This window comes from Manis javanica, chromosome 9, assembly GCF_040802235.1.
Source record: "Manis javanica isolate MJ-LG chromosome 9, MJ_LKY, whole genome shotgun sequence".
NCBI lineage: Eukaryota > Metazoa > Chordata > Mammalia > Pholidota > Manidae > Manis > Manis javanica.
Window position 1 is genome coordinate 60,385,289 of NC_133164.1, and position 12,512 is coordinate 60,397,800.

Consider the following 12,512-nt stretch of genomic DNA (forward strand, 5'->3'; position numbering starts at 1 on the left):
ACAGACCTCAGAAGTGCTGAGTCTAATTCCTGCTCACTAAAACTACATGTGGAAACTCCACAGTCCAAGTGGTGGAAGCCTGCTTCTGCACCTTAAGCTGCCAACAGAGACAGGCTGGAGAGTCTGCTGGCTTTTCTGGGCTTTCACATCCAGTAGCAAGGACTTAGATATCAGTCAATTGTTTAGGTGGCAAATGAAGTGCTTTCTCGTCTCCTCGGGTAATTAGTTTGTGTGGTCAATGAGGACTAAATAACTATGGCAGAGAGGTCAGTTTGCAGCAGTGGCACCGTAAAGTAGGTAGAGTTTGTAAAAAAATGGCCCTACTTCTGAGCAAGGTGTCTGCCTTGCAGGGGAGGGGATGAGATGTGCTCTTTCTGTTGCTTAGAGAGGAAACTTGTCTTCTGGCCACCAAACACCTCTTTTCCTGTTGGATAACAGAGTGGTAACTGTGATCTTTTAACTTCATTGGCTCGTTCCCTGTTGAGAAAAGACAGCAAGACATCAGTGGGCCCTTCTTGTTCCTAAGCTTGGTAGAGGGAAAGCGTGGGCAGAGCCCAGGGAAGAAATATAACAGTTGCTTTTGAGAGCTGGTTGAAAAACCACTTAGAAATACTTCATTCTGTGACCTGTCTGTCACCATCACAGGTGCTGTTTTATTGACAGCCTTCTCTAGGCAAGACATGCTGGGTGCTTGGTCCTCTTGTTGCTGGACATGGCCCCCAAGGAAGGCTGCTGAGGAGGCATGGCCAGTCCTGGAGGTGGCATCCAGTGGGGCCTCTCTCATCTTTCAGTGAAGGCCTCTGAACTGAGAACCTCATGTGCACATCTGTAAAGTGTAGAGGCAGAATTCTGCTGCAGGTATGGCACTGGTTATGTATTTACATAGAGGATCTTGTCCCTGAACTCTGAACTCCCCACGTCTGTCCCCTCACCTTATTCAGGCCTTGGCCAGACATCCCTCCTTGTGATGCCATCTGTGACAGTGGGCTCTGCCAAATGCTGTCCTCGTTTTCTCTGCCAGTCTCACGACTGGTGGTTATCTCCCTACTAGGAAATGAGTGCAGGAGGCCAGGCGCATGGTCCTCTTGTTCCTCATTCTGGGACGTGCCCAGTGGCGGCCCAGGAATGGCGGCTGCATAATCAAATGGACTATGGCCAGTGGGAGGGCAGGGGGCAGTGGGCTTGATGCAGGGCCTGTGGAGGCCTTGGACACTCAGGGCTGGAAGCCTCCTCCCTCCTTCCTCTCAACTCCTGGATGTTGCTGTGTGTGGGTGCTGGGTGTCTAACCTGCTACCTTGGGTCAGGTCAGACCTCAGTGCAAATAGGAAGTCCTGCCAGAAAGATTGAAGTGCAGCTGCAGAAGTGAAAGGGACGAGGAGCAGGTTGGTGCATGGTGGCCAACATCAGGGCTCTCACCCCCACTCCTCCCTCTCTTAGGTTTTGCTACTCACCTGCATTACATTGAATTTTACTGTTTTTCCCCCAAAGTTAACCACCTACCAGGAGCCAGGGGAAGCATTTGTTTTCTGGACTGACTCTAGCCCTCCCTTTTTCCTCCCCAAAATTTAACTTGTTGGCTGAATAAATTATGGATGAATTAGATATTCTTTATATGTTTCAAACAGATTTATCAAACTGTAAAATATCATCAATTCATTAATTTATTAGAATCATCATGGGTAGAAGTTTTCTCTTTTGACAGGGTGTCTCTATTATAATTTTGGCTCCCCTCAGCTGTTTTCTTCTGTTCTGGGATCAGGAAAAGTTCAGAGCAAATTCTGGTCTGTGCATCTTCTTTCCATTTATTCACGGAAGACTAAGTGTTTGACAGTTACCTGGAAGACTGACTCATCTTCTAGACATCAGCCTGTACTTGTATTCCATGTTTAGATACGTCTTCTTGAGTTTCATTTTGTTGCCTTGGATTTAAAATCCACAGGGATGTGAAAACTAAATACCTAGTGGAACAAGGGGAAAACCCGAATAAGACAAATTCCAGTATATAGTGGTGAGCGATAGAGCAGTTCATTTCTACTAATGGTTTTCAGCCTGTGTGTGACAGATGATCACATGGCTTGCCTGTGGATTAGGTCAACCTTAGATCCGTCAAGGTCTTTCCTTTTTGGGTTTTTCTTCTCCCTCCCATCCAGAGTGCACATCTGCAGTCCTGTCCCCACCAGAGTTGGCACATACCCAACCATAGTTGGGTGGGTTTTCTCGAGGGCCTCCAGTAGGAATCTGTGGTGTGAATGATGTGGGCACATGCACCTCCACCCAGGGAACACCCTGAAAGGAAATGTACCCATTCACTACAAGTAGATGTTTTCCATTGTAGAACTCAGGGTGATTTAAAAATTCTATCTTTTCATCTTTTTTGTATTTCCTATAATCATTGTTATAATAAGAAAATCCCCAGTGAACTTGATTTCCTTGGAGCATGGAATAAAGAGTCAGTTTCTAAAAAATTGTGGAAAACAATTTGATGGGTGTCTTTTTAAGCATTTTGGAAGCATGGGTGGAGTTGCTATGGGGATGGTAAGGTTTTCCTCTCTACAGAGAGTGGTTCCATCTGGCACCACATGCTCCCTGAGCCAAGCTGGGCAGTCCTGTGCGCAGCAGAGTTTCTCATTAGATGTGGAAACAATTGCACATAGAATCATGGTTCCATCTTTTCCCCTCAAATCACCATGTAGCCTTGATCTAGGAGCAGGAGCAGAATTCTGAACTTGCTTTCTACAACCCTGGCCACTCTGTGCCTGTCCTCACCTGAGGGCCTGGTGCATTTCTTACAGTCCGAGGAGTTCTGCCTTTCCAGTAGGGGTAGAGGTATCTCCTGAGCAGGGTGCACCATGTCCTACTTGCATCACAGTTGGAGTTAATTTTCTTTTGCAGAAGTGCTGACATCTCTGTGAAAGGCACTGTTTTCATTTCCTTTGGCTTTGCCCCTCAAACCGCTGCCTCCTTCCCTTCTTGTCCTTGCTTAGAATCAAGATGGTCCCATCTCCCTTAGAGATCAGGTTATAACATTCTGTACTGGGGTCATGGTGGGGACATAATGCCGGCAGTAAGGTTCAGTGTGACATTCAATGGAGATGAAACAAAGTGATTAAGAAAGCAGTTCGCTTCCTGTATGTTATGGATCTTCAGTTACCCCTGGAGGACTCAGGCTCTGTGAGTGTGAAGATGCTGGCTTGGAAAAAGGTGGCATTCTGAGAACTAGATGTGGGGGGCTCCCATGTTGGGGCTGATCATTCTGGGGGTGTAGTCTTAGGCCAGTCTAAGTTCTGGTTCCCTCATCTGGAAAATGCAGGTGGCAATGCTTGCCTTCTCGTAGGATGGTTGTGACTGTCAGTTGATTTGATGATGCTCCTGCTTGGGAAAGGGGAGGACCAGATTTCAAGGAGGTGCACTGTTCCATGTCCTGACCACTAGCAGGGTCACTGACAGGGCGTGGGGCCTGTGGATGGGCTGTTAGCACCTACGGATTCTGGATTCCAGTTTAAATGCAACATACAAAGTCAGGTCTCTGTGACTGACAGACATGCAGATGGTGACCGGCTGATACTTCTTGCTGTGGAGGCAGAGGCCATAGTTTCATTCCTAGCCCTGGGGCCAAGTGAAACGAGTGTGATTCTGCTTAATGGAAAAAGCAGATGGAAGTCATTCAGGAAATGCAGATTCTTGTTTCCAGCTTTGTCCCCAAGTTGCATGGTCCCAGAGCAACTCAGGATCATCCTTCAGTGGACACATTGCTTGACTGCCCTGGACCAGGTATGGTGATTGCTCAAGACCTCTGACTCAGTTGCCCCCCAAGGACCGCCTTCATGTTGGCATTGTTGTCTAACACTTACTGTGCATTATTTAATTTGATCCATTTCATTAATTTGTGGGGTTGGGTAGTGTCATGGTTGTTCCCATTTTACAGAGGAGGAAACTAAGTCCTAGAGGGTTTTAGCATGTTGTCTGAGGTCACATGCTGTTAATTAAGATTTTGTCTTCAAATGAGTGGCTGTTGTGGAGCCTGGTGGCCACCTGGGTCCCACCTGGCTCTCAAGATTAAGGATCCTGCTTCCTCTTGAGTCATGGCTCTTGGACTGACTGTGTGGGAAATGGACATTGGCATGGGGGTGTTTCCATTATGTCCTTACCCATCAAGCAAATGCTCTGAAAACCCATCTAAAACCCAGAATTTTAAGGATCTACTAGGAACTGCAGATTTAAAAACAAACCCTTTCCTGAGTTGTGGGGCATCCAATCTCTTTTCCACCCATGCCCTGGGACGACCAGAATTTCTCTTTGTTTTCCAGGTGAGGAACCAGAGGCAGACGTCTAAGGACTGGCCATGTGAACTGTAAAGGAGGACGAACACTTTGGGTTCGCTCTTGCTTATAGTGCTGTCTGACCCATCCCCTTCGTGTGTCACCTCTTGTTGGCAGTTCCTCTGCTCACCTGGGAGGATACTGGAACTGCTCACGCTGTGCAATCTTTTATTATTTCAAAATGTCCTTAAAGCTCTTTTCAGTGGGATTGGATCTTTCTTTATTTGGATTGCTAATGTTCACACAAAAGGAAGACTTTTTTACTGTGTATGCTGAGTTTCTGTGATAAGCTGGGTTATTTTAGAGAAGCTGGTTAGTTAAGTAAAAAGGGTAATCAAGAGAGAAGATATGCCAGCAGGGAATTTTCCATACACATAACCGCGAGGCATGGTGCAGGGGAGGAAGTGGGCTGTGGAGTCCCACCAAGCTGGGCTCCAGTCTCTGTTGAAATAACACACCAAAGGTGTGTGACTCTTTAGGGACATGGAGAGACTGAAGATGGGTGATGCTTGGGGAGGGGCCAGCACCCAGCAGGTGCTGCAGAACTGGAGTGTGGAAATACACATTTATAAAGCCGATTTTAGGTTGGTGCAGGCCACTGTGTCTGCATCCTGTCCGTGACCCACTATGCCCAGCCTCTGCCCCAGCTGTGCGCAGGCAGCAGCTTCTGCACAGAATGTAGGCATAAAGAGTGCTGCATGTCACTGCGGGTTTGATGGAACATTTGTGTCCTGACTGGATTGCTGGTGGAGCAGCGAGGTGGAAGGGGAGAGGATACTGGAAATGTTAATGCAGCTAATCCAATGAGATAAGCCTACTGAGCTAAGGGATTTGAGGGAACAAAGGGTATTGGAGGGACTACTTAGAAGTTTAAACAGACTCAGTTCTCCCTTTTCACCTACGTCTTGTATAAGGATTTCAATAGCTCTAAATGAGCTGGCCTGAATGGCAATAGAGCCCTTTTAAATTCTAATTAGCTGGTGAATTAACTAGTATGAATTTTGATTAGTTAGGATGAATTACAGGTACTAATGATTGTGCAGTCCTAGAGCAAATGAAAGTACCAGTTACCCAAAGGGGGCTTCGGCCAGCACCAGCCTTACGGCCAGAGGAACTTTAAATAGCCTCAGAAGGGCTGTGCATTCTTTTCATGTTGCCTTCTTTACCCTTTAAAGCCCAGACTGAGAAGCCTGGAGTGGGGACAGGTCTCAGGCTTTCCTTGGAGGCCCTGGAAGGAGCGGAGCCCTTACTAGTAGTTGGTGGGCCTCCAGACATGCTCTGCCATGCAGCTGCATCAGCTTCTTTACTGGAAAAGCCGGTAGCTGTAGCTGTCCCTCTCAGCCAGCTTTGACTGCTTCTGGAGGAGCAGTTGTTTATGTTTGCAGTGGCGGGCTCTCCCCATGCCAGGGAAGTGCATCAGTAATTGGCCTTGCTGCGTTTCAGACAGCCTTGCATGTAGAAACTCATTGCTCAATAGTTAAATAGGCCAGTGTTTTAAGACTCAATCCAGACCCATCTCAGGAGATCAGTCACACACATGGCTGAGGTGCTTTGGATGTCCTGGGTTCATTTATAAGTGAGGCAGGTGGGGCGCCCCTACCGCTATGGCCTCCCTCAGCCTCCTGTGGTCCAGCTTGGAGAAAGGTCAGTTCCTGGTCAGCAGGTGCCCTGAGCTGCAGGCTCAGCACTTGGGGCCCTGCCCTCCTGCGTGCCCTGCTCTTTTCCAGGCTCTCACTCATTACCCCCTTGTTCTTCCCCTTCCCCTGGATTCTGGGACTGGGAGGTGCTGCTTGACCTTGCCTCTGCCCCTGAGGGTCCCCAGGAAATCAGCGTTCTGGGCTGGCAGGTTCCCTCCTTCTGTGTTTCCTCAGGGTTCAATCATAGTGTGCATGCAATATAGTGTGTGTGCATGTGTGGGTGTGTGCATCGTGTGCATGTGTGTTTGTGTGTGCTCTCACCATTTGTTTTCTAAAGGACTGTGCTTGTGCCTGCTTTCCTCACAGTCTGGAAACTAAGACACTGAGGTCTGTGCTGTGCACTTTTATATTCCAAGACATGGCAGGTCTATAGTTACTGCTGGGAAGCTGGGTAGATGAGACACAGCAGCCTTGGGGGATAGTGGTGGATTGGGGTCTAGTCTCATGCTCTTGCCTAGGAAAGAATTGGCCTAGTTTTATGCAGCTTTGGTCCCTGCTCCTTTATTTGTGATCTTTCAGGCATCTCACCCAGCACAGTGCTAGTTTATGAGGACCCAAAGATGTGTAAAGTTCAACACTGGCCATAGAGCTTTCTGTGTGATCTGCCATCATTGTGGATTCACAGGGTCAGCCAGAGCATTCTGGGGCAGACCTCCCAGTGGGGCTTCAGCTGCTGTATCTAATATTCATCATCACTCCAAAAAATAATTTCTTATACTTTGAGCACTGAGAGTGAGCAGTTGTCCTGCCTGGAAATAGCAAAGCCTGGGCTAAAGCCACTTGGGTGTGGTTGGCCTGTGGCTAGGAGAAGAGGGAGCAGCAGGAATGGAGGCCCTGAGGCCTGCTTGCCAAAGGCTGCCAGCCTCCCAACTTCTCACTCCTCACTGACCATTGGCTCCTGAAGGTTGACCCTTGAAAGCTTGACTTTCCCCCTGGAGTTGGGGCTATGAAGCACTCTTCCTTCAACAGAAAATGTTGTTCCTCCATTGCTACGCCTAGCTTCGCTCATCTCCAGACAGCTGGTTGGACGCAGATTTCAGGGGACATTATTAAGCATGCCCAACATCATAACCACTCTTGCTGGGGCTGAGGTAAAGACGACTCACTTTGTTTGGGGAATCTCTGTATTCTGCTATAATGGAAAATAAATGTTGAGGGTTCAAGTCACAGAGATTCTCATGTGCCGCAGAGGTCACAGTAGATTTTTCGAGAGAAGTGCATGACTTACATCTGTACCTTCTGCCACCTACAGGAGACAGAATGACCTTGTTATGGTGCCATATTCTTGTCTTGTTGCCTGGGCTGGTCACTCTTTGCTGTGGGAATAAAGCTCAGGCCCCATAGTCTAGTTCCATCATTTTGAGAGGCTTAGGCTAGTGTCCCCATGAGAGAATGTGTCCTGCAGGAGATCTTAGATTTGTTCTTCCTTCTGTGCTAGTTGCATCGTGTTTCTTTATGCTTAGCCTCCTTCCCAGAAGTGATTTAAGGATAGCTACAAAAATACATATGATGTTAAAATAACAGTAAAAGATTGAGGGTTTTAGGAGCAAGAAAATAGGAGTTTGAACAGAGCTTTATTAAACAAAGAAGTGCTTCATACATGCTGACTTAATAGAATCCTTTATTTATAACGGTCCAAGAAAGTCCATAGAAGCAATTTGGGTTAGGATTTAGTGTTTCAAGTTTTACCCAAGAGAAGGAAATTTCAAGTGACTCCAATACCAGTTCAAATTTCTTTCACAGATAAGAGGCTCAGGCTTTGGGATGTACTCTAAATAGGCCACTTAATTCCGAGTAGTGGTTTGGTTTCAGGCCTGGAGCTGTGTTTGGGTGGTCAGTGACATCTAATTATGGTAGGGCAGGCAAGAGCTTCATAGACTTCATTCAGATACAGAAAAATTACCTTCAAGCATATAGTAATGATTTTAAGAAATGGGTTTTTCAGAAATAATAACAGGTTGATAATATTTTACCTTTTAAAATACCAGTGGTCACAGAATGCTATGTAGTCTCTATGGTATATAGAACAAAAAATAAGAACTAAATGAAAAGATGTATTATTTTATTAATTCTAATGTAAATAATTGCCAAGTAGTTTATTTTAATCTCATCTAACAGTTTTGTCTGGCCATCCACTGAGCTCTGACCCCACTTGTCCCAACTTAGTTTCAGCTGTTAAGCAGTCAGAGGCCCTTCAGCGCCAAGGCAGTGCTGTTCTCGTGTCCACGGGAGCAGCAGGGCTGACTGCTGTTTGGCCTTTGCTCCATTTTTCTGGGAGCATCTGGTTGCTTGGCTGAAGGCTCCACTCTCCCTGTGAACTCACTTGCCTTGTGCATTTGTTCTCTAATCCCTCATTTCTGCATCTCCTATCAGAGTTTATCTGAGGTGTCTTTTATTCAGAGAGCACTTACAGTCTTTGTATCTGACCCCAGCTGATCTTAATTTCCCTACCAGACCATGTTTTCTTTGAGAGCACTTTACAGTTTGGCTTTCTAAAGGGGTAAGGCCAGCATGTGAGGGCAGGTTCCACTGGAACTGTTCCTGCCTCTGCCACTTTCGGCCCTTGACCTTGGGCGCATTACTGACTTCTGTAGAGTGGGCCTAATAACATCTCAGACTGAGGAGGAAACACCAGACAAAATAGGGGAACAACATTTACCAGTTCTCATCAGCATCCCTCTCTCCATCCACCTACCCTACCCAACTGCATCCACCCACCTATTGTTTATTAAACTTAGTTGCCAAGCATAAATCACAATAATGTTATGGTAAAGGCCCCCAGTTTTCTCTATTACTGATCTGTCTCTCTTTTTGTTATTAAAATTAGTTCTTAACTTTTGAAATCTTTAAAAAATATTTATTGATGCCCGTGGAGTGCATTGCAGTTAATGTAATCACTTAAATTTATACCTGCAAGTGTTGCCATCAAAGGCTTAGGTCTCTCCTCCTGCCTTCCCCTGACACACACATAGACTCACTCACACCCTGACACAGACACACATACGTTCAGATACAGATACACACAGAGCAAGTCTTATGTATGAATGTTCCTATGTGAAGTTTGAGCTTCTAACAGAGCTTATGGATTGGTCCTATGGTTGGGATTTTCTGTCTTTATGGACAGGTGAAAGTACTCATTTAAAAGCTAAATTTAATAAATATTTAGCAAGTGTGTATTGCATGCCTCAGCAATTTTGTTAGGTGCTCTGGAGGAAACACACAGAAGCACCTGAAATATCTGTGTCCTGTGGACCTTAGCATTTTGGGGGGCATTGCTTCTATGCACATGAGACTCTTGGTGGGTACTGCCTTCTCTTTCATTTTGGTGCACCTGCGCACTCTGCTGGGGTGGTGGTTCCAAGTGGAGCTGTGCTGGAGTCAGTGCTGTGAGGGGAAGCCTCCAAGAAGTGATTTCAGGGGAGAATAGTATGCATGAAGTACATATGGAGGGGTGACCCTCACTTTCAAGACCATGTGTCCATAGACATGGAAGAGCCCCACGTGTGTCACCTAGCAGGTCCCGAACCCTAGGAAGGGCTGACTGTGCTGTGGCCCCAGCCTATGGGGGGCATGCCCAATTCCACCCCGGCTTTACCATTACTGAGTCCTTATTCATGAAGTACCAGGGATGATGGGAGAGATTCTCAGTGGGACAGGCAAGCGAGGGGGAGTTTTTTTTATTCGTGCATGGAACTTAAGTGATATCATTTTTGGGGGCTGAGTTTATTCTGACTAATACTCCTAATTAATATTCATATAAAACTTTGCCAAATGCCTGCTGTATGTATATTATTGTCATCCTCACTTTCTGGATGTGGAAACTGAGACTCAGAGAGATTGAGTGACATGCCCAAGTAGCCTGGGCGGGAAGGAGTTCTCTCCGTTCCTTAAGCCCATGTCTTGGCACCTGGCTCTCTGTTCCTAAGGAGTGTGGGCAGTAATACTTCTCCCAACAAAATGATCTTTTCTGCTTCAGGAGGGGTGGAGAGATTCAATGTTGCCCAGATGACCTGCACAGACCACCACACCTGGCCTCCTGATGGGGGTAGGAGGCAAAGGTCCTCACAGCTCTGCCCACATGTGAGCATGGGCCTGTCCTTTAATTCTCTTTCTGGACCTCTGAATCTACTTGCCTGCAGCCCAGTTGGAAGACTGAGGGAACAGCTCATGCAGAGAGCTGAGCATGTGTCCATCGTGCAGTGTGGTCCAGGGCTCCGAACACTGTAGCTGTCATTACTCTTTTCTCCAGAGTGGGTCTCTGTCTGGAATTATAAGGCAGGCCCTGACAGATGTATAAGTAGATGCTGAAGAGCAAATTAAAAATGCATTGTTAAAAATGGATTCAATGTGTGAACAAAGATTGGCATGAAGGTTGGCTCTCTGTATTTTTGGAGGCTAATTAAAGTGCATGAACAATGATAAATTCAGATAACCCGTATCATCTAAAATCACCATAAAGCATTCACTGAAGGGCGGATTGCATAGGATATGGTGCTGGCAGCCTGCAGAGGTCCAAGTGAGCTGCAACAATCACTGCCATCAAGCCTGCTTTTGCCCATATTGAGATCAGATGGTGGCCGTAGGTCTTGCTTTGGGATCTCAGTTGCCTGGCACCTTGTGATGTGCATTTGGCGTATTTCTGCAGCCCTGGGTTTGGGACACGTGTGGAGTTCTTCCATCCCACTTGCCTACATCACAGAAGTCTGTGAAATGTGTCCTTGGTGATAAGGATAGGAAGAGTGATTATTGATGGGTGTTCCACCAAGGTCATGGACAGTTGCTTTCCTGCAGTGGGCCCACAGCTCCCACTGGGTACCTGGCCTGATGTTTATTGGCTAGAGTGGTTATTAGAGTGGGTAGGGCTCTGTAGAGACATGTGATCCACAGTGATAGAAATCCCCATTTTTTGTCAGTGTCTTGGAAAATTGGCCTCTGGAGATGAACTGGAGTGGGTAGTATCAGAGGCTGTCTTCTATTGCAACATTTAGCTGCTGTGTTTGGAGGACCTGGTGGTCGGCACTTCTATTAGTCACACTTAGACATTCACTTACTAACCTAAGGGTTAAATAGTTTTGCAGGCAGGTCACAAGATCAATAACTTGAGATTTTAAAAAGTAGGTTAGTTTTTTCCTGAAAGTCTCTGATGCCTTTTTATCTTCAATACTTAAAAAAAAATTTCCTAACAGCAAATGCATATTCATTGCACACAGATACAGCAATGGTGTGCTGAGGACAAAAAAAGAAGATAGGGGTAAGCTCCAGACCTCTAAATGTCATAATTAAGAATATATCCATTCCTACTATGCAGACTTTTCATTCCAACCTGGATAGCTTTAGATGCTAGGATGTAGTAGGTATATCATGGGTTATGTTTTCAGGGTGGGTGCAGGATTTCAAAACCCATATCCCTCCCAGTTCTATCAATAAGCCATTGTTTTTTTTTAAAAAAACCTTATCAATTACCTTACAATAATTGTAGATTTACAGAGGAGTCTCCAAGATAGTGCAGAGAGTTCCTGTCTACTCTTCACCCAGCTCCTAAGACTTGCATCTTAGCATAACCACGGCACACTTACTACATTGCATTGTGATAATCTGCCCATCAAATTAACACTGGCACAAAATGACTAAATAGACCATAAGCTTGATTTGACTGACAGTAGTTTTCCTACCAGTGTCCTTCTTCTTTTCCCAGATCCAATCCAATATGCCACATTGCCTTTAGTCCCTGCTCTTTTTTATTCTTTAAGCCATTTTAACTTTTTATTATAGTAAAATTTCAAACTAGCAGTATAGAATAGTCTAGTGAACCCAAGCTGATCACCACCCATTCTCAACCATGATCAATTTATGGCTGATCATACTTCTGTCCCCAGCAGTTCTCTTTTCCTGTTAAGTAAGTTAAGCCTTTGATGAGTTACTGTAACCCTAGTAGGACCTGTCCCGTGGGTAAATGGGAGCCGCACAGAGCTGCATGCTTGTTGTGTGCCATCACCAGTCTCTTCCTGGTGCTTGAGTTGCTGCTGCACCTTTGACTGAGACTGGGATTGATCTTTGCCTGACTTCTGCAATACTTTCCATGAAAAATGTTCCAAATGTAAGGAATGTGGAATAAGATTTGTTGGAAAATTCACTCACTCTGCAGCCTTTATTCATTATGTCCAGCATATATTTATTATTCAGCATGTCCCAGTGGCTTAGAAAACCTCTCCAGCTCCACATAATTACACTTTTCTTGTGATATGTGATTTTTGCAACTAAGTGCAGGGTCTAACAGGAGAGGGCTGCCTCATGTTGCTGTTCCACCTTCCCCAGGTGTCTGGGATTGCCTGGGATCCTTATGTCACCCCAGATGACAAAGGGTCAAAGAGTCACCCCCTTACTCCACATGTACCCCTTCCTCCTGGCAGAACTGTCTTTCTGTGCCTTTTCCTGGTTGTTGGCTGGTACCCTGCATAGGCATTACCCCACTAGAAGTTATTTGGTAATTGTTTGT

General features: G+C 45.9%; 1 protein-coding gene across 28 annotated transcripts in view; it reads left to right on the forward strand.

The window, feature by feature from the left end:
• Window positions 1-12,512, forward strand: part of LDLRAD4 (low density lipoprotein receptor class A domain containing 4) — a 524,574-nt gene that overhangs the window by 13,268 nt on the left and 498,794 nt on the right. Inside the window, exon 2 of one of the 28 annotated variants that reach the window (XM_073212689.1) lies at window positions 4,308-4,374. The exons of 26 other annotated variants lie outside the window; for them this stretch is intronic. The gene's annotated coding sequence lies outside the window, so the exon portion shown is untranslated. Of the gene's footprint in view, window positions 1-4,307; window positions 4,375-12,512 lie in introns of those variants that run through there. One more of the 28 variants, XM_073212690.1, reaches the window with a different exon arrangement.